The following is a 19,889-nucleotide window of genomic DNA, read 5'->3' as shown; positions in this document are numbered from 1 at the left end:
AACCTAAATGTGCTTTACTACTTTAAGAAGATTAAATGCATTACAAAGCATGTAAAACTGTGGGATTTGATACATTTATTAAAAAATACATATAAATGCCTTTGTTTTATTAAAACAATAATTACAAATACGCTCAGTGTTGGAAAACTGTTGCACCCTTGGGAAAATAAATGGAGAAACAGTTTAAAAGAGAAACTATAAGCACCATAGTAAACAAAAAGATGATTTTATTTTTAGAAGGAAGCATTCACAAAATCAGCACCTCAGTTTGTCTGGTATAAAGTAGGCAGTATCAATAATAGATTTAGATCAGGATGGGAAACCTTATGCCCAGGGGCCAAATATGGCCCTCCAGGCCTCTCTTGTCTGGCTCTGGGGACTCTCCCTAGGTCACACCCCTCAGCGTTGTTTCACACCCTCCTTGAGTGTTCTTACCTGGCTGGAATGTATCCTTGAACTCCGATAATGACTTTTGCTTGCCTGGATGAAGAACAGAGAGGGATGTGTCTGCTCAGAAACTAGCTATTGTACAAAGGTAAAATTTATTTATTTTATTTATTATTTGATTTATATCCTGCCCTTCCTCCCAGCAGAATGTATTGTTTATTAATGTATTAATGTATTCTGATGCTGCCCACCACTGGCATGTGGCCCCCAGAATATTACCAAAAAGTGAATGTGGCCCTTGGGCTGAAAAAGGTTCTATAGACATGGTTGAAATATTAATGTAAACCTTATAATATGACCAATAATATTTTAATAATATCACATCACCATGACCATGCATGCACTGTAAATTCCTTGGGACTAAGACCCCTTGAACTCACTGAAGTTTTACCTCGCTCCTTGATGATGTGTATTTGTATTTCATGCATTAGTCAGTGTATTTCACAATGCAAAATCTGTGGGAAGGGAACTAGGGGTGGTGTTGCATAAAGGCCTTGTCACTGCACTGCAGGAGCAATATGTTTGGTAGACTTCCAGACTGTATTCCTGAACCAAATACAGAATATGTTCTGTATTTTGCAACATTTAAAAGTCCTAAGAATGTTGCTTGTTCAGTACACAGGAACATAAATGTAAATGTAAATGTAAATTTAATTTTTAGGTCGCCTATCTGGCTGAAGCCACTCTAGGTGACGTACATATTAAATTCCAATAAAATACAATAAATACAGTAAATACAATAAAATATGATATACTCAGCAATAACAAAATAACAACATATGCAGTAGATAACAATAGGCATTCAGTATGTAAATTAGCCCACCCCGGCGGTCCCAAAGGCCTGTCCAAACAGCCAAGTTTGTAAGGCTCAGCGGAAAGTATCCAGGGAAGGGGCATGCCAAAGATCAAACGGGAGGGAATTCCAGAGAGTGGGGGCCGCCACTGAAAAAGCCCTCTCTCTAGTCCCCACCAACCTAGCTACTGTTGTTGGTGGGATTGAGAGAAGGCCCTGTGTGGCTGATCTTGTCAGGCCGCATAATTGGTGGTGCTGGAGGTGCTCCTTCAGATAAACTGGGCCGAAACCGTATAGGGATTTAAAGGTTAACACCAACACCTTGAATTGGGCCCAGAAAACTACTGGAAGCCAGTGTAGATTGAATAATACTGGTGTAATATGATCACAGCAACGACTGTTTGTAAGTAAGCGAGCCGCCGCATTCTGTACCAGTTGAAGTTTCCGGACCATTTTCAAGGGTAACCCCACGTAGAGCGCATTGCAGTAGTCTAATCGAGAGGTGACCAGGGCATGTACTACCAGTGGGAGCTGATGAACAGGGAGGTAGGGTTGCAGCCTACGTATGAGGTGTAATTGGTACCAGGCTGCCCGGCTCACTGCCGAAATCTGAGCCTCCATGGACAGCCTGGAATCAAGAACAACCCCAAGGCTGCGGACCTGGTCCTTCAGGGGTAATTGTACCCCATTAAGCCTCAGGTCAACAAAGCCCAACCTTCCTCTGTCTCCCAGAAGCAGCACCTCAGTCTTGTCAGGATTTAGCTTCAGCCTGTTCCTTCCCATCCATCCACTCACGGATTCCAGGCACTTGGACATGGTCTCCACAGCCAACTCTGGTGAGGACTTAAATGAGAGATAGAGCTGAGTGTCATCTGCATATTGGTGACACCGCAGCCCAAATCTCCTGAAGATGGATCCCAGCGGCTTCACGTAGATGTTACATAGCATGGGAGAGAGGATAGAACCCTGTGGCACTCCACAAGTGAGAGGCTAAGGGTCTGAAACCTCATCGCCCAATGCTACCTGTTGATGCCTGTCAAAGAGAAAGGAACGGAACCACCGTAGAACAGTGCCTCCTATTCCCATTCCTTCCAGGCGATCCAACAGGATACAGTGGTCGACGGTATCAAAAGCCACTGAAAGATCCAGGAGGACAAGAAAGGTGAATTCTCCCCTATCTAGTGCCCTCCTCATATCATCCACCAGGGCGACCATGGCTGTTTCAGTTCCATGTCCAGTCCTGAAACCCGATTGGTATGGATCCAAATAATCCGTTTCATCCAAGTGTGCTGACAAGATAAGAAAAGCTCTGCTGGATTACACCAAGGGTTTATCTTGTCCAGCCTCTGGGCCAGTCAGATGGCTCTTGGATGTCCAGAAGCAGGATAGGAAGACAACAATTCTCTGCCATTGCTTTGTTCGGTATTATAAAAATACACACAGAAATAGGAACTGATTTGGTTGGTCCTATTTCTTAGCAGAGTTGTAAAAATACAAGCAGCAGAATGAGAATATAAACCAGCCCCACCTTTCTCTATATAAACAACAACAGACAATCTTCTTAGGTAAAAGAAAAGAATGTTTACTTACGACCTTTCATATGTTTAGAAGAACATAGGCTTTAGCTTGGAAGAAAGAAAAATAGTCTCAGTCATCTTGGTCTTTAGTAATGGATGCTCTTAGAGAGAGCATCTTGCCATGCGGCCTCTCTCAAAGGTAGGAAGATCAGCAAGGGAGATTATTCAAAAATCCCCCAGGACAAAGGAGAAGGAAGTCAGGTAACTAAACCCCACCCATTAGGAAGTTACATCATGGTAAACAGGTACATGGGATATTTCCCAAATATCCCTTAAAGTGACCATGCAATATTTGTTTACTCCAACATGTTTGTCCCCCCAACAACTGTAAACTGAGGTACGCTGTATTTCCACACACATATTCCAATTGGTGCTCATAGTTAATGTCCATTGATAGACCTATTCCCTATTAATTTTGTCTGCTCTAACCAGTGGTGTGCTGGTAAATATTTAACAACCAGCTCTCCGGAAAAAAAAATCCAAGCTGGATTTAGAAAGGGAAGAGGCACCAGAGATAATATTGCAAGCATATGCTGGATAATGGAATGGACCAAGTTATTTCAGAAGAAAATCACCCTGTGCTTTACAGATTACAGCAAAGTCTTTGATTGTGTAGATAACAAAAAAACCTATGGAATGGTTTTAAAAGAAATGGGGGTACCACAGTATCTGACTGTTCTGATGCACAACCTATACTCTGGACAAGAGGCTAGTGTAAGGACAGAATATGGGGAAACCAATTGGTTCCCCATCGGAAAGGGTGTATTTTATCATCCTATTTGTTTAATCTATATGCAGAACACATCATATGGAAAGCAAGATTGGCCCAAGATGAGGAGGTGTGAAAATTGAGGGAGAAATATCAGTAATTTAAGATATGTAGATGATACCATACTCTTAGCAGAAACCAGTAATGATCTGAAACGAATGCTGATGAAAGTTAAAGAGGAAAGCACAAAAGCAGGACTATAGCTGAACGTCAAGAAGACTAAAGTAATGATAACAGAAGATTTATGTCACTTCAAAGCTGATAATGATGACATTGAACTTGTCAAGGATTATCAATACCTTGGCACAGTCATTAACCAAAATGGAGACAATAGTCAAGAAATCAGAAGAAGGCTAGGACTGGGTAGGGCAATTATGAGAGAACTAGAAAAGGTCCTCAAATGCAAAGATGTATCACTGAACACTAAAGTCAGGATCATTCAGACCATGGTATTCCCAATCTCTATGTATGGATGTGAAAGTTGGACAGTGAAAAAAGTGGATAAGAGAAAAATCAACTCCTTTGAAATGTGGTGTTGGAGGAGTGCTTTGGGCATACCATGGACTACAAAAAAGACAAATAATTGGGTGTTAGAACAAATTAAACCAGAACTGTCACTAGAAGCTAAAATGATGAAACTGAGGTTGTCATACTTTGGACACATCATGAGAAGACATGATTCTCTAGAAAAGACAATAATGCTGGGAAAAACAGAAGGGAGTAGAAAAAGAGGAAGGCCAAACAAGAGATGGCTTGATTCCATAAAGGAAACCACAGACCTGAACTTACAAGATCTGAACAGGGTGGTACATAACAGAAGCTCTTGGGTCATAGGGTCGCCATAAGTCATAGTCGACTTGGAGGCACATAACAACAACCTCTTCAAAGTACTGATAAGCCTCTTGTTTTAATTAAAATCATAATTATAATTTCTTGCCCTTATCACTAATGGGAGTTAATTATCTTGCATATGCCCATAGTAAATTTTCAGATACTTTCAGACCCTCAGCAATTTTCAAGTGGTCTATGTAGAAGAAAAGTTTGGGAACCCCTGGTATAAGGCATCTGCTTATGTCCCTATGCTGCTCTCACCCCTCATTTAGGTGCCTGGGATGCATGCGTGTGGACATACCTCCTTACAATTATGGAAAGTGATTCTTAATAATAAGTCTCCAAACACAAAGTTGCATAGGTATTTATCAGTTGTTTAGCAGAAAATTCAGAAGTGCAGAGTTTCTTCATGATAGTTGCAGCCACATACACCCTTTTTTGCTCCTGGATTAAGAATGAGGTCTTTGTTAATGCATTCTCTCACAACAACAAACATCTCTAGGAGCCAATCAGCATGTAAGTGGAGAGCGTTAGCAACTGAGAAGAGTCTTCTCAGCAGCTTACTCACCTCCTTTTACTCTGATTGGCTGCAATCAGAAGGAAAGGCAAGGAAGCATATTAGAAGACTCTTCTCAGTGACTAACACACTCCCTTTTCATGCTGATTGTAGGATGCTTGGAGACATAGGGACCCTGCTCCCAAAAAAGCAGAGGAACTAAGACCCCCTGGGCAACCACCCTTCTGGCGCTTATGGACATGACCGTAAAATATTTTGTGACGTGCAAGTTTGATATTATTTATTAAGTGTGTTTAGGATTACACTGATGGCATTCCCAAATATGTACTTTCACACAGACTTTGGTTGTCCATAACAATGTTTGTCCAAGCCTCCACACTTGGGGGGGGCACTGCTTGCACACCCTTCCATAGGCACATCAAAGTTGGATACACACCTGAACCAAGACCCAGACAAAAAGGCACTCAAAACAAAAAGGTAATTACAGTGGCTGGGTAGATCTTGTACAGTGGCAGCCACTGTCCTTCATATTTTACAAAATACTTTTTCCTATACAAAGATTAAATTTCTGTGTATGAAAAAGTAATATATGAAGTGGTCTCAGTAGTGAGAAAAGTAAACAAGCGAATGGTGATCCAAATGTTTTTCATTCTCCCGTTATGAAGCTAGCTGCCAGATGATGTATCACCTTCCCTACGCATGCAGCATAGACTGAAAAAACAGCACCCAAGCCACCATTCAATACGTGCACGTGTTTTTTCCAACATGAATCTACAGGTCTCAAAAAGTAATGTGTGACGAAGTCCTCAAACACCTTATAACATGCCTCAAACATGGTATCTTGTTCTACCAGCATGCCTTCACACCATCACTTTCCCAAAACATAAGGATAGGTAAATTGCTTTTAGGGAGGTTCACAATTATGATCTCCTATTTATTTAATCTAAAAATATTTAAAATACATAAAAACAGCCAGGGGAAAATATTGGAGAAATATAAAATAAATACAAATAAAAAAGGGAGGAGGTGAAGAGACCTTAAATGTGCTACTCACCATCTCTCAGCCTATCCTCCGCTCAGGATGAAAACAATGGAGAACCATGACCACCCCCAGGAAGAAGGGCACACTTAAAATGTAGAGGAAAAAATCATCTACAACCATAGTGTGAAATCAAATGCTTATTGGGACACAGTATGAAGAAACTTTATATATTTATATAAACATGACTATCAAATATGTTTATGAATTACACAATCTGTAAATATATTTATAGTGCAATCCGATGTTTGTTTACTCAGAAGCAAGTCCCAATGTATTCAATGGGGCTTACTCAAACTGGGAAGTGTGCAGAGAACTACAGCCTCAAGTGATAAGGAACTTGTTCTTTCAACAAGCCTTTTAAGTTGAGACCTTATCCCAGTCTGAGTCTGTGTTGGAATTGCTTTTTAATATGTTTTTAAGCCTTTTCTTTTTTTAAAAAAGGTGTTTAAAAGCTTTTAAAAAATATTTTCAAAGATGTTTTAATATATTTTAAAGTCTGTTTTTTATGATGTTTTAAAGTGCTTTTAGTGCTTTTGTTTGCCGCCCTGGGCTCCTACTGGGAGGAAGGGCAGGATATAAATCAAATAATAAATAAATAAACTTCATGCACCCAACCCAAAATTCAGAATCATGCTTCTTTAGGCTGTTTTCCAACTGTTTATTCTTGCTTTATGGTTATTGGATTTTAAAGGGATTTATTTCTTATTGTGAGCTGTCTTGGTTTCCCAACCCTACCTCACAGGGTTGTTGAAAAGACTCCATACACACACACACACTGCAGATGTAGAAATACATACAGCCCATATAATAGTTTATTGTCAAACCAGTTGGTCATTGCAGAAAAATCAGTATTAGTTTTTTAAAAAATCAGTATTACTTTCCTACAGAATAAAAACTGTAATACCTGCCTACTTGCTTTAAAATAAGACTGGAGGAGGGACAGAAAGAGTTAGAACACAAACACAATTCTTTTTTTCATTCACTCAAAAGTCCCATTAATTTTCAGCACATTCATAACCATCTCTACTCAAAAGTAAGTCCTATTGAATTCAATGGGATTTACTCTGGGCATATGGGATTAGCATGATTTTACCCCCACAAAAGCAAGTATTGGGAAGGTTTTGAAAACACTGCCCAGGATCTGACTCCTGCATACAAGAGGAAAAAAACTGAAATGTATATTTTCAGATAAACGGGGGAGGGACCATTTTCTGGCATTGCAATGAGGTTTGCTAGACACTGCCCAGGTCAACCAAACTGGTTTCACACTGATTGGCTGCAATCCTGAATGGGCGGGGTTAGACTGAGCTATGAAGTGATACAGTACAGATTTATTTTAAAAAAAAGATTTAACAGTGGGGGGGTGGCTGACATATTTATGTATATCTTGAGAACTGGATCACCTAGAAACTTACTTTTTTAAAAAAATTAAAGCTGAGAATCTGGGTCACCTAAGGGGCTAAATAGGCGCCAGTTGGCATGCAAAGAATCCGGGTAAAACCCGGCTAACCGGGCAATATGGCAACCCTAACTATAACTCCCATCAGCCCCAGCCAGCATGGCCACTGGATTGGGCTGATGGGAGTTGCAGTTCAAACAAGTAACTTTTCTAAGCTCTGTCCAGAAGCCCATGCTCCTGGCACACGTCTTTCATCCACCAATCAGAGGAGCAGAAGACTTCCCCTACTCCCTCTGTTAACAAATGGCTCGCAAAATTCTGGAAACTTTAACAATCGGCTCTTGCAAGCCCGTACGAGCTGGCTCCAGCACACCACTGGCTCTAACCCCCCTTTTACAGCTGTGTGAGTCAGTGGTCATCATCACACCTTGTGCCACCAAATTACAGATATTATGTGATGTGTGGAGTATTTTCCTTTGGATATCTTCAGTCTAACAGATGCATCAATTTCATGTTTCAGTATAAAGAAAGAGAGAGGATATAAAGTATTTCGATCCACTTTCTCTATATCATGCATAATTTTATAAACTTCTATGATGTCTCTCCTTAGTTATCTTTTTTTTCTAAATAAAAAGTCCCCCCCAACACATGGCTTTTTAAATTTTGTTTTAAGACAAGGACTTGCATGGTAAGGAATTAATCAGCCACCTTTTAACAGCTGTGAAATCCACGATTGAAGGATTCCTAGTTAGAGCCGACCTGTGATATTGGTACTGAGCTGTGCAGGACACAGTTGTATTAGAAAAACTGACAACTAAAATGAGGGTCATGCGAGGCCAAAACAAAAGGGGCAACTTTATTGTAGTCTGGTTTGCCTTTGTGGATAACACCAGTAAAAAGGAACATGGATAATCTCTACCACCAGTATTCAAGTAGATCTGGTTGCATTAAGGTCCCTTCACTCATTGCGCCTAGACTGTACAGAAGGTGTGGTTTTCATTTCTGAGAAAACATAGGTAATTTTATGAACAGTGCTATTGTCTCCTCTTAACTCTACTGGAGCGTGCTCGTTTTACCTGGCTAATACTTTAATTTGTTTATTTGTTGTTTTCAACCTTATTGAGATTTTGATTATTTGTTGTCTCGACTAGGTCAATATCTAAGTGGTTACAATGTATTATTTACTGGAAAATACCAATTAATTTTTTTATATATTCTAAACAAAAAAGTTCCAATGGATTTTAGCCTTTCCTTTTAGGGACGGTTTTGATTGTTATTTGCAGCATCTTTTCCAGCTTTATGATAACCTTTTGGACATAATCTTCCAAATGCTGGTCCGCCTCAGATTGGCTAGGGGCAACATGATACTCATCAGTTTATTTTCATGCTCATTTGACATTTTCATTGAACGACTCATGTCAACCAATGCAGGCAAATCCAGTAAACACTAATGTTACTGTCTTTGACTCTTGGATCAAAATATTTTTTACCAGTATGAACTACTTTATATTTCATTCAGTTCTTCAAAAGACAAAATGTTTTATAGGAAGTGTGATTTTCACAGACACATACCGTTTTTCCTGATTTTATTTTATTTTTTGCTCCATTTGATTTTGGTTTTTCCCAGATCTCCACCATTCCTGATACCATGTGTCAAGTCAGAAACAGGATGTTCTCACACAGCGATTGTAGAATATTGTTGTTGCCTGTTTTGTATTCAACAAGAGTACAACTAATTCTAAAGAAGGAAGCATTGGGAGAAACACCATCTTCAAAGGCTATTCGCTAACAGGTATTATATGGCTGAAACAGTCCGCAATAATTCCTGACATCAGGCACTGGAGACTGGATTCACTCTATCAAATTAAGTAGTAACAGATTTTGGTTTTCCAAATAATAGCTATGCAGATCAGTTGACTGTCTGACATTGCAATCCTATGAATGTCTCCTCAGAAATCCCATTGAGTTCCATTAGATTTACTCCCAGGTAAGTGTGTATAGTATTGAAGCCTCCATGTGTGAAATCTCTCTTAGCAGCTCTGCTACCAGGCATCACACTATTTTTTTATCATGTCTCAGGTTGCCTTCTCTACTTTGACAAAGACACTATAGGAGAAACAGCTGGCTGTAAGAGAACAGCACAGATTAAATAACTGTTTCATGCGTTCAGGCCATCAATCAAAAGCAGCAATTATCACACAGAAATTTCTCACCACTTAAATTGACCATTATACAGGGGATAAAGCCAAGGCAGAGAATAATTTACACGGGTGTTTGACATCTCTCATGGTGAATTCAAGGTATTGGAGTTCAGTTCTCTATGTCACTTTTTAAAAAATGGAATGCCTACCAAATTGTGGGAATATGTATGCAAGTGCAGGCTAGAGCTATGTATAGAATGGGATGTGCCTGGATCCCAAGATTTGCCTTGCATCTATATCTGTTTATGAGTCACTCTGTGGTCTCTGCTTTAACCTGTGTTTTGGATTCTGAGCTGCTCTGTATGAAATGAAGCTCTGTGTTCCCTATTCACTATAATGGGGAATCTAAAAATGACTATACCATTTTCTGCTTTTGGACAAAGTAGATGAAATTTACAGGCCCTTCCAGAGTGAATTAAGTCTTCCAAATTGCACACAAATAGAACCAGGGGCTATTTGTGAGGGAAAGGCTGGAGAACGACATTGCAAAATTTGTAGAAGTGCAAATTTGAAAGGATGGTTGTGTTAGTTTGCATATTCTTTCAGAAAGTGCAAATTAGGTAGGTTCATCTTTAAATGCATACTGAATTGAATTTGTGCTCAATCTCCAGAGCCCTTCCAAATTATGAACCTGCTTTTCCAAAGCAGGCAGTTGACCAATTATCTGAACACAGGAATTGCTCACTCACAGCACCTCCATCTTGCCAGGATTCAGAGTCATTTTGTTGGCCTTCTTTCAGCCCACCACCAAGTCTAGGTACCAGTCCAGGGTTTGCTCAACCTCTCCTGATTCAGACGTCATAGAGAAACAGAGCTGCGTATCAATGTACTGATAACACCTCACCCCAAATCTTCTAGAGACCACTCCCAATAGCTTCATGTAGATATTAAATAGCATTGGGGAAAGGATGGTTCCCTTTGGCACCCCACAGCATGAAGGCCAAGAGATAATCATCCAGTGCTATTCTCTGAAACTGACCCCACAGGCAGGACTAGAACTATTGCAAAACATATCTCACAGAGCTGGTTCAGGAGGATAACATAGTCAATGGTATCAAAAGCCACTGAGAGTTCAAGAGTAACACGGTTGAGCTTCCCCTGCCCTTTTCCCGATAGAGGTCATCCATAAAAGTGACAGAGGCCAATTCAATCCCATAACCTTCTTATGTTCTCAGCTGCAAATCACCCCTGTCCTGCTGATTTGTGGCTATTTGACAGATCCCAGATCAGGTATGTCACAAAGAGTGATTTGGACCTAAAAGTACAGGTATATTGCTGCATAAAATCCTAGAAGAGTACACCACTTTGTATTTTATGTGATCTATTTCCCTTAAGTAATCTGTCACTTCTCAGAGATGAGGAAAGGTGAAAAGAAAGCCTTGCTATTCTTTTCAAATTAAATTCCATTTGTTCCCAAGTTCATAAGGTAAGCCAGCAGTGTAATTAACTGATTAATTATTGTTTTCTTTGTGGAAGCAGTCACCTCTGAGGATGAGTTTAATCAAAGAGGAAACCTGTACCATCTCTGCTGAGTTCCAGAGGATTAAAGGGGAACTATTTTGATCTTGTCTCTTCAGTCATAATCATCTCAACATATTTTTAAATATGCACCATCATTTTTATGTGGCATAAGAGCTCAAAAACAAAACTAAGAAATTGCTAGTTAATCCTACATATATACACACACACTTTATTATTTCTTATATTTTAATATGAGTGATGTGATTTTTTTTGATTATCAGGCTTTTTGAGTAAATCACACAAACAAACAAAAACAAAACAAAAAGATCACAACTCTCTTTTGTGCATGTTAAACTGATGGAAGTTACCATGCTTGAGTGCACATACAGAAAACTACAATACCTCTTGAAGTACTTATTATAAAGTGTTTTCCCCACAGTCATAGGAGGCAGATTTTAATTAACCTTTACAATAACCTTGCCTTGTAGTTAATTAAAACAGTACAAATCATACTAGCTTATAATTTTTCATTTTAAAATTACAATTATCAAAACAGGGAAGATATTTAAGCCATTTTTGTAACTACAAAAATTCCTACAACTTAATAATGTGCAATGTACTTTTGGAAATGGGGGGGGAGTAACAGAATTCTAAAACCTTGTGTGTGAATTCAAAAACTGGTCCCTTTTTGAAATAGTCTGAACTTCATTATTGCATCGTTGCAGGGAAATAGGTGATACTCATTCTCTCTATAAATTATTTAACCTCTTTCAGGGAAATTCAGACACTGCTGGAGTTAATGCATTCATTTCAATAGGGTCAATGTTTTGCCCCTAGAAGGTTTTCTGAGATTCCTTCAATTCTCAAACCCTGATGAATAAATTCATGCTATGCTCGTGGCATAATAGACGTTCATGTACTTCAGAATAAATTTACTCACCCAAAGAAAAGATATGCAGTTCTTTGGCCCTGATCCTATTATTGTTACACACAACTAGTAGCACACAGCAAATAGTGTTCCTCAGGATGGGATGTGCTTTGCTATGCGCATCAAAAGATACATCACTGCAGTGCAATGGATGAGTATCACAATGTGGATATAGATGCATATCCAGATTGTTGGGCATGCAGAAGGCTGTCTATGGAACCAGATTCCCATTGTTGCATCAGGGTGTTTCAATTCCATCGTGTCATGAGTTTATCAGTCCCATTAGCATTTTGCCAAGCATTTTGCCATTAATGTTGATACAATGTGCTACATGAAACATTTGTGGCGATAACTGATGGCAAGAAACCCTACCATAGCTTTGGTCCCTTAAAGGAGGGATGGGGAACCTGTGGTCTTCCAGATGTTGCGCTGCGCCTACCATGATCCTTGACCATTGCTCATGTATGCTGAGGGAGATGGAGTGTAACAGCATCTGGATGACCATAGGTTGACCACCTCTGGTCTAAAAGAAATATGTTCCAGGTACTTTCCGAAGGCACATAGTAAAATTTAGACCACAAGGAAGTCTGGTCCTAAATTATGCCTGGATGGGAGATCATCTGGGAAAGTCATTCTGAGCTTCTTAGAAGAAGAGTGAGATATAAACGTAGCAAATAGTGAATATTGTGACTGAACATTAACAGGAACATATTATAGAATTATATGCAATATATAAAATACTAGGTATTACATTATTCAGTTCTGAATTATGAAATAACCATTTTAAGGGCAACATATTATTATGCTTTAATAGAAATAATTACATAAAAGAAAGCAGAGTTTTTGTAGCAAAATGTTGTTATGCTAGTTTCCATTAAGGTATTCAGCACTGATCACAGATGGTAATAGCCTGGTTTCATCTTAGATGAGCTGTTGATTTTCTTGTCCCTGGAAATTATATGTTCTTATGATAGCAGTACACCAGAAATTGGGATATATCATGATCAACAGGGAGTCATTTGGCAGGGATCTGGATTCTGTTAAATAGATTGTACATGCTCACTAGATTATTGAACTTCCAGGATTTTCTCCACAGTACACAGCTAAAAATGGATTAGAGGACTCCTTCCCCCATGCATGGTGAAATGTAAAACTAGTCAATGATTCCTCACTGAACACTCAGAAAGCTGATAGTGAAAAGGAAAATATTTGGAATTCAGTGAAGAAAGCAATACCTTTATGGCAAACAAATCCACCCGAAGTCTCAGGAAACCACTCAGCCAATAATAGAGGTTTTGTACAGAAACTGAATTATAACAGGATCACTGTTAGAAATGAGAAGAGCAGCTGAGCAACAGAAAATCAGAAATCTCAATGCACTGAATATACAACCTACCATATTGTACAAAAAATAATATGTCTACAGTCTGCTTTTACAGATGATGATGATTAAATTTCTTGCACTGACACACCTTTTTAATTGTTTTATTGTTTAAATGATAGCAGTCATAAGCAGAGCTTGGAAAAGTTACTTTTTTGAACTACAACTCCCATCAGCCCCAGCCAGCATGGCCACTGGATTGGGCTGATGGGAGTTGTAGTTCAAAAAAGTAACATTTCCAAGCTCTGGTTATAAGTATTACCAACTTGCAGCTGCCAGAATTTAGGAAGATATTTAAACATCCTAGGCTTATAAGACAAATGCTCTGATCCACTAACTCTGGATCTAATAAGTACATCAAGGCACCATTGAAACACATAAGGAGAGAATGTCTCCGTTCATTAAGTCCTTGGGATCAAAGAATACAAGAACTATCACTGTAATATACAGTACAGTGCAGCAAGTAGGCATTCCATGAGCTTTCATTCATTGTATGTTTAAAATGAGCTAACTGTGTACCATTTTCAGAATGAATTCATTCACTCTAATTGTTTTGTATAGTATAGAGCATGGGGAGGTAACCTTTTTTTCCTCTCAAGGGCCACATTCCCTTGGGGGTAATCTGTCAGGGTCTGCATGCTGACAGTGAAAGGGACTGAAGCCAGCAGTGGATGAGGCCAGAGCCAAAAGTAGGGGACCAGCCTTATTCTCTCTCCCCCATTCCTCTCTTTCTCCCCTCCTTCTCTGATACTTCCTTCTCTCCCTTGGCCTCATTTTCCCTTTCTCTCTCCATATCCAATAGGCTGCAAGTGGAGGGACAGAGATCTCTTGCCAGTAAACTGGTCACTTGCAGCAGAGCAGGGTAAGGTGGCATTGCTTACCTGGCTTTCCAAGGCAGACGTCATTGCCGGTCACCAAGAGGGAGGGGGCAGGAAGGTCAGCACAGTGCAGGCGCAGTAGTGGAGCCAATCTAATGTTCCTACCTCTGCACCTGCAGAGCACCAGCCTCCCTGTTGCTTTGTTGCTCTCTGTCTCCGCTATTGGCAGTGACATCTGAGTTGAGAAGTCAGTTAAGCAATGCTGCAGCACCCCGCCCTAGCAGCCGCTATTGGCACTGATCACTTGCAGAATTTTTTCACTCTCCTCCTTCCATCACTCCATCTATTCTGGCTCTCTCCCTCCCGCCCTTGCATTGTTTTTCCTCCTCCCACCCTTGCATTGTTCCCCCCCCAATATGAATCAGAGCTTGCCAATGTGGCACCCATGGGTGCATATGCACCTACAGATATTTTCCCTAGCACTCACAGGATCCTCTCCCCCTCCCCCCTGAAATTAGGCTTGAAAGAAGAACTCAGTTGTACCTAATAGAATAGGTTGTGGTGTGTGGTGCCCATGACAATTTCTCTGGTTTTCAAATGTGCCTGTAAGCCCCCAAAGGTGGAAACCCCTGCCGTGAGGTATTCTCCTATTACTATCTCTGTTTTACAGATAGACAGTCATGCTGTGAAAGGGGGATTTGCAAAGTTTGCTAGAGTATACAGTATGTGAGGTTATTAGAGCACATAGTTTTGTTGAGCAGGCTCATAAAGGAATTATGGGCAACATCCAACTGGGGTAACCCACTCATGCAACAGCCATCTTGTGCTTGTGAAATATGTTGCTCAACCCCTAGCATAAACACTTGTGCAGCAATATCAACTCTCAAACTTCATGCACTAATGTTATGTTGGATCTCACTCATAACATATAATTTCTTTTGATAAAGCATTGGCATAATCAATCCTTGCAGCTCTCCCACTTTTTTTAAAATGCAAGACAGGGCTTTTCCCAGTTCAACCCAGTGACTTCATGGTTAAGCTTCCTTAGCTTAATATCTATCCACTTGACCACTTGGGGGTGTACCATGCATCCCAGGCTGATAATGTGCTGGTTTATCAAGACACAATGAAGAAGTACTATTGCACAGCTATTTGGAAGAAAGGCATACAAACCAAAGAACCCATGCCAAGCTGACGAGGACATCTTCCTAGCTTTCAAAACAATTTGACACTTTTTGCACAACAGGAAGGGGGCATACTGTTATCTTATCATGGGCAATATCTAATGGGTCCTTGTATCAGTCTTATCAAAATGCATGTGCACCTCTTGTAAGAGTGCTAATTGGGCTTCTGGATGTTAAGGTTCCACTAAAGTTTCCTTCAGACTGTAGTGGGACACAGAAAAATTACTATATGTACCACAGACAATGACAGCTGTATAGTGGAACTGCAGGTAATGTGGCAGTCATGTCCTTTCTTCAATAAAGTGCTTTGTGGATAGTGCTTCCAATTTGCATGTCATGCTACTGATCAGAACAATGTGCAAAAGTACCCAAAGCCACTGTACAGTTAATGATTATTGTTTCTTCATTTATTCCGCTTCCCAATCTCTCCCTCCCGCCAGAAGACCCAAGGTAAGTGACAAATAAAGTGCAATGAAAATGCATTTAACATAGATGATAGACCATTCTTTTCTTTTCTTTTTAAAAAACAAAGCTATACACTCCAAAACTAACATAAAATTGTATCACAGAACATTAAGCCATTTTCATACAGTTTTTTCCTTTCAGAAAGAGAAACATTGGTACATTCTTCCTAAAATACTCCAGTATTGACTTACATGTACCTTTCAAGAGTGGGAGTTATATCACTACAAGATGTGGTGAATGTCACTGTGTTTGGTGGCTTTTAAAAGGAATACACATATTCATGGAAGATAACATTTTGCTGGGTACTATTAGTGAGCAATCCGAACCAAACATCTGCTGGGATAAGCGGAATTGGAACGGGTGGATCTCCTGGCTGAGCCTGGGCTCAGCTGAGGCTATGCTGGCTGAAGTCCCTCCTCTCGGCTCAGTTGGAGATATGCTGGCATAAGTCTTCCATCCCAGCTCAACTGGTTTAGCCAAAGCTGGCTCAGTCGAGGCCAGGGTAAGTCCAGAGAAAGTGACATGGCAGGGGTGTAGCAGGGCATAGGGGACACCTACCCCTATTAAAAACTGTGTTCAGCTCGGTCATGTGACCTAGAGTCCCATACTTAAAACTCAGGCCCATGCTCACCTGCCAGCTCAGCCACTCCAGCAATAGCCACCAGAGTCTCCTGAATAGAGTTTGGAAAAGGGGTAAGTTACCCCACTTTAAGGTACGCTGGCCTAATTTCCAGAGCTTCCTTTAGTTAGGATTGTTCTGCCCATCATGACAACTATATAGAACACCCATGTTTAGAAACTTCCTTTCAGAATAACACACATTGGGGACAATGGTTGGAAGACATGTACATGTTGTTTTCATATATTGCTTGTGGTCTTTCCAGAGGCAGCTGCTCAATGCTGGAAACCTTTGGTCTGATCCATCCAGATGTTAGACTTCAATTTCCATCAAGCCAAATGTCATGGATAATGGGATCTGGAGTCCAGCAACACTTGATGGACACAGGTTTCCAACCCTTCCCCTATACCTTGTACTTGCTAGCCCAGCTGCAAAAGACAGTAATGAAAAGTCATCATATGGCATTTCTCATTGAATTTCATTCATTGAATGTGAGTGGATACTGGAAGGAATGAAACTAAACTTCTGCACATGTGAATAGAGCATGAGGCTGACTATAAACTGATATGATTTCCAGCTCCTTTTATTCTCTACTTGTAGTGACAGTATGTGGCATGCAAATACTAGAGTCTTCAGAAAAGCAATTGCAGTTTAACTTAGCTGAAGCGCCTCTCAATAAGCATGAGATAATGTACATTGGAAAGAGCAATTTAGACTGCCAGCACTTACTCATGGATTCTGAATTAGGTGTACCCTCTTCAAGAAAAAGAACTCTAAGCATTCTGGTCTAGGGTAGCATCGTAATAAAGTTGTGTTCTCAGGAAGCTGCAGTGACCTAAAGAAGTAAGATTATATTCTTACTGGTTTATGTAACGTAAGGAAAATCAGGCAGGATATTTATTTATTTATTTATTGTATTTGTATACCGCACCGTAGCCGAAGCTCTCTCGGCAGTTTACAGTACCTAAAAACACTAAAAATACATATACAAATTTAAAACACATCTTTTAAAAACAATTTAAAACACAATTTAAAAATTTAAAACAATTAAAAAAACACATGCTAAAATGCCTGGGAGAAAAGGAAAGTCTTGACCTGGCACCGAAAGGATAAAAGTGATGGCGCCAGGTGCACCTTGTCAGAAAGATCATTCCATAATTTGGGGGCCACCACTGAGAAGGCCCTCTCCCTTGTTGCCACCCTCTGAGCTTCCCTCGGAGTAGGCACCCGGAGGAGGGCCTTAGATGTTGAGCGTAGTGTACGGGTTGGTTCGTATCAGGAGAGGCGTTCCATCAGGTTTTGTGGTCCCAAGCCGTGTAAGGCTTTATAGGTTAAAACCAGCACCTTGAATCGAGCTCGGAAACATACAGGCAGCCAATCCAAGCGGGCCAGAATCGGTTTTATATGTTCAGACCGTCTGGTTCCTGTTACCAATCTGGCCGCTGCATTTTGCACAAGCTGCCGTTTCCGAACCGTCTTCAAAGGCAGCCCCACATAGAGTGTATTGCAGTAATCTAACTTGGAGGTTACCAGAGCATGGACAACTGAAGCCAGGTTATCCCTGTCCAGATAGGGGTGCAGCTGGGCTACCAACCAAAGTTGGTAGAAGGCACTCCGTGCCACCGAGGCTACCTGAGCCTCAAGTGACAGAGATGGTTCTAGGAGAACCCCCAAGCTACAAACCTGCTCCTTCAGGGGAGTGCAACCCCATCCAGGACAGGTTGGACATCCACCATCCAGTCAGAAGAACCACCAACTAGCAGCATCTCAGTCTTGTCTGGATTGAGCCTCAGTTTATTAGCCCTCATCCAGTCCATTGTCGCAGCCAGGCACCGGTTCAGCACATTGACAGCCTCACCTGAAGAAGATGAAAAGGAGAAGTAGAGCTGCGTGTCATCAGTGTACTGATGGCAACACACTCCAAAGCTCCAGATGACCACACCCAACGGTTTCATGTAGATGTTGAACAGCATGGGGGACGGAACTGACCCCTGCGGATCCCCATATTGGAGAGTCCAGGGTGCCAAGCAATGTTCCCCAAGCACTACCTTCTGGAGGTGACCTGCCAAGTAGGAGCGAAACCATTGCAATGCAGTCCCTCCCACTCCCAACTCAGCCAGTCTTCCCAGAATGATACCATGTTTGATGGTATCGAAAGCCGCTGAGAGATCAAGGAGAATCAACAGAGTCACACTCCCCCTGTCTCTCTCCCATCAAAGGTCATCATACAGGGCGACCAAGGCTGTTTCCATGACAAAACCAGGCCTGAAACCTGACTGAAATGGATCCAGATAATCTGTCTCATCCAAGAGTGTCTGGAGCTGGCCCACAACCACTCGTTCAAGAACCTTGCCCAAGAATGGAACATTTGCCACTGGCCTATAGTTATTAAGATTTTCAGGGTCCGAGGAAGGTCTCTTCAGGAGTGGTCTCACTACTGCCTCTTTCAGGCAGCCAGGGACCATCCCCTCTCACAGAGAAGCATTAATCACTTCCCTGGCCCAGCCGACTGTTCCATCCCTGCTAGCTTTTATTAGACAAGAAGGGCAAGGATCCAGCACAGAAGTGGTTGCACGAACCTGTCCAAGCACCTTGTCAATGTCCTCATGCTGCACCAACTGAAACTCATCCAAGAAATCGGTACAAGGCTTTGCTCTGGATACCTCGCTTGATTCACCTGCTATAACGCTGGAGTCTAAGTCCAGGCGGATGCTAAAGATTTTATCCTGAAAGTGCCTAGCAAATTCATTACAGTGGGCCTCAGATGGTTCTACCATGTCCCTGGGGCCAGAGTGTAATAGCCCCCGGACAATTCTGAAGAGCTCCGCTGGGCGGCAGATTGATGATTTGATACTGGCAGCAAAATATTGTTTTTTTTTGTTGTCCTCACTGCCCCTAAATACAGCTTACCATAGGCACTTACCAGTGTATAATTGCATCCACTAGGAGTTTGTCTCCATCTGCACTCAAGCCGTCTCCTATATAGGATATATTCACATAACTTGCTAATGTTTTAATAAATGTTCTAAGGGCTTGTGCTCACAATAGGTTTTATGGCACTTGCCCAGGAATAACTTACTTTCACACTGTAATTGTTGTCATGTTTCCACATTATGGGGCAAAAAGGCTGTTGTTAGGGACTACAGCAGAGATGGGGAACCTCAGGCCTGGGGGTCAAATGCAGCACTCCAAACCTCTCTATCTGGCACTTGGGATTTTCCCAACACCACACCCACTACCCAGTCACACCCCCTCTCTGCAGGCCACATCATTTATCAGCCCTGCTTTGTACTCTTCTGGAGTGTTTTTGCCTGGTTGGAACGTGTTCTTTAAATTTGTTGTGCACAGGAACTAAAGTTAAACTTCGCATTCATTGCTCTGCCCACCTTTGCCTCTGGTCCTGCCCACCACTGTCATGTGGCCCCTAGAAGATTGTCTAGAAGGGAATGTGCTCTCA

This window comes from Rhineura floridana, chromosome 5 (genome assembly GCF_030035675.1).
Source record: "Rhineura floridana isolate rRhiFlo1 chromosome 5, rRhiFlo1.hap2, whole genome shotgun sequence".
Taxonomy (NCBI): Eukaryota; Metazoa; Chordata; class Lepidosauria; order Squamata; family Rhineuridae; genus Rhineura; species Rhineura floridana.
Note: the sequence above shows the minus strand (reverse complement) of the source record.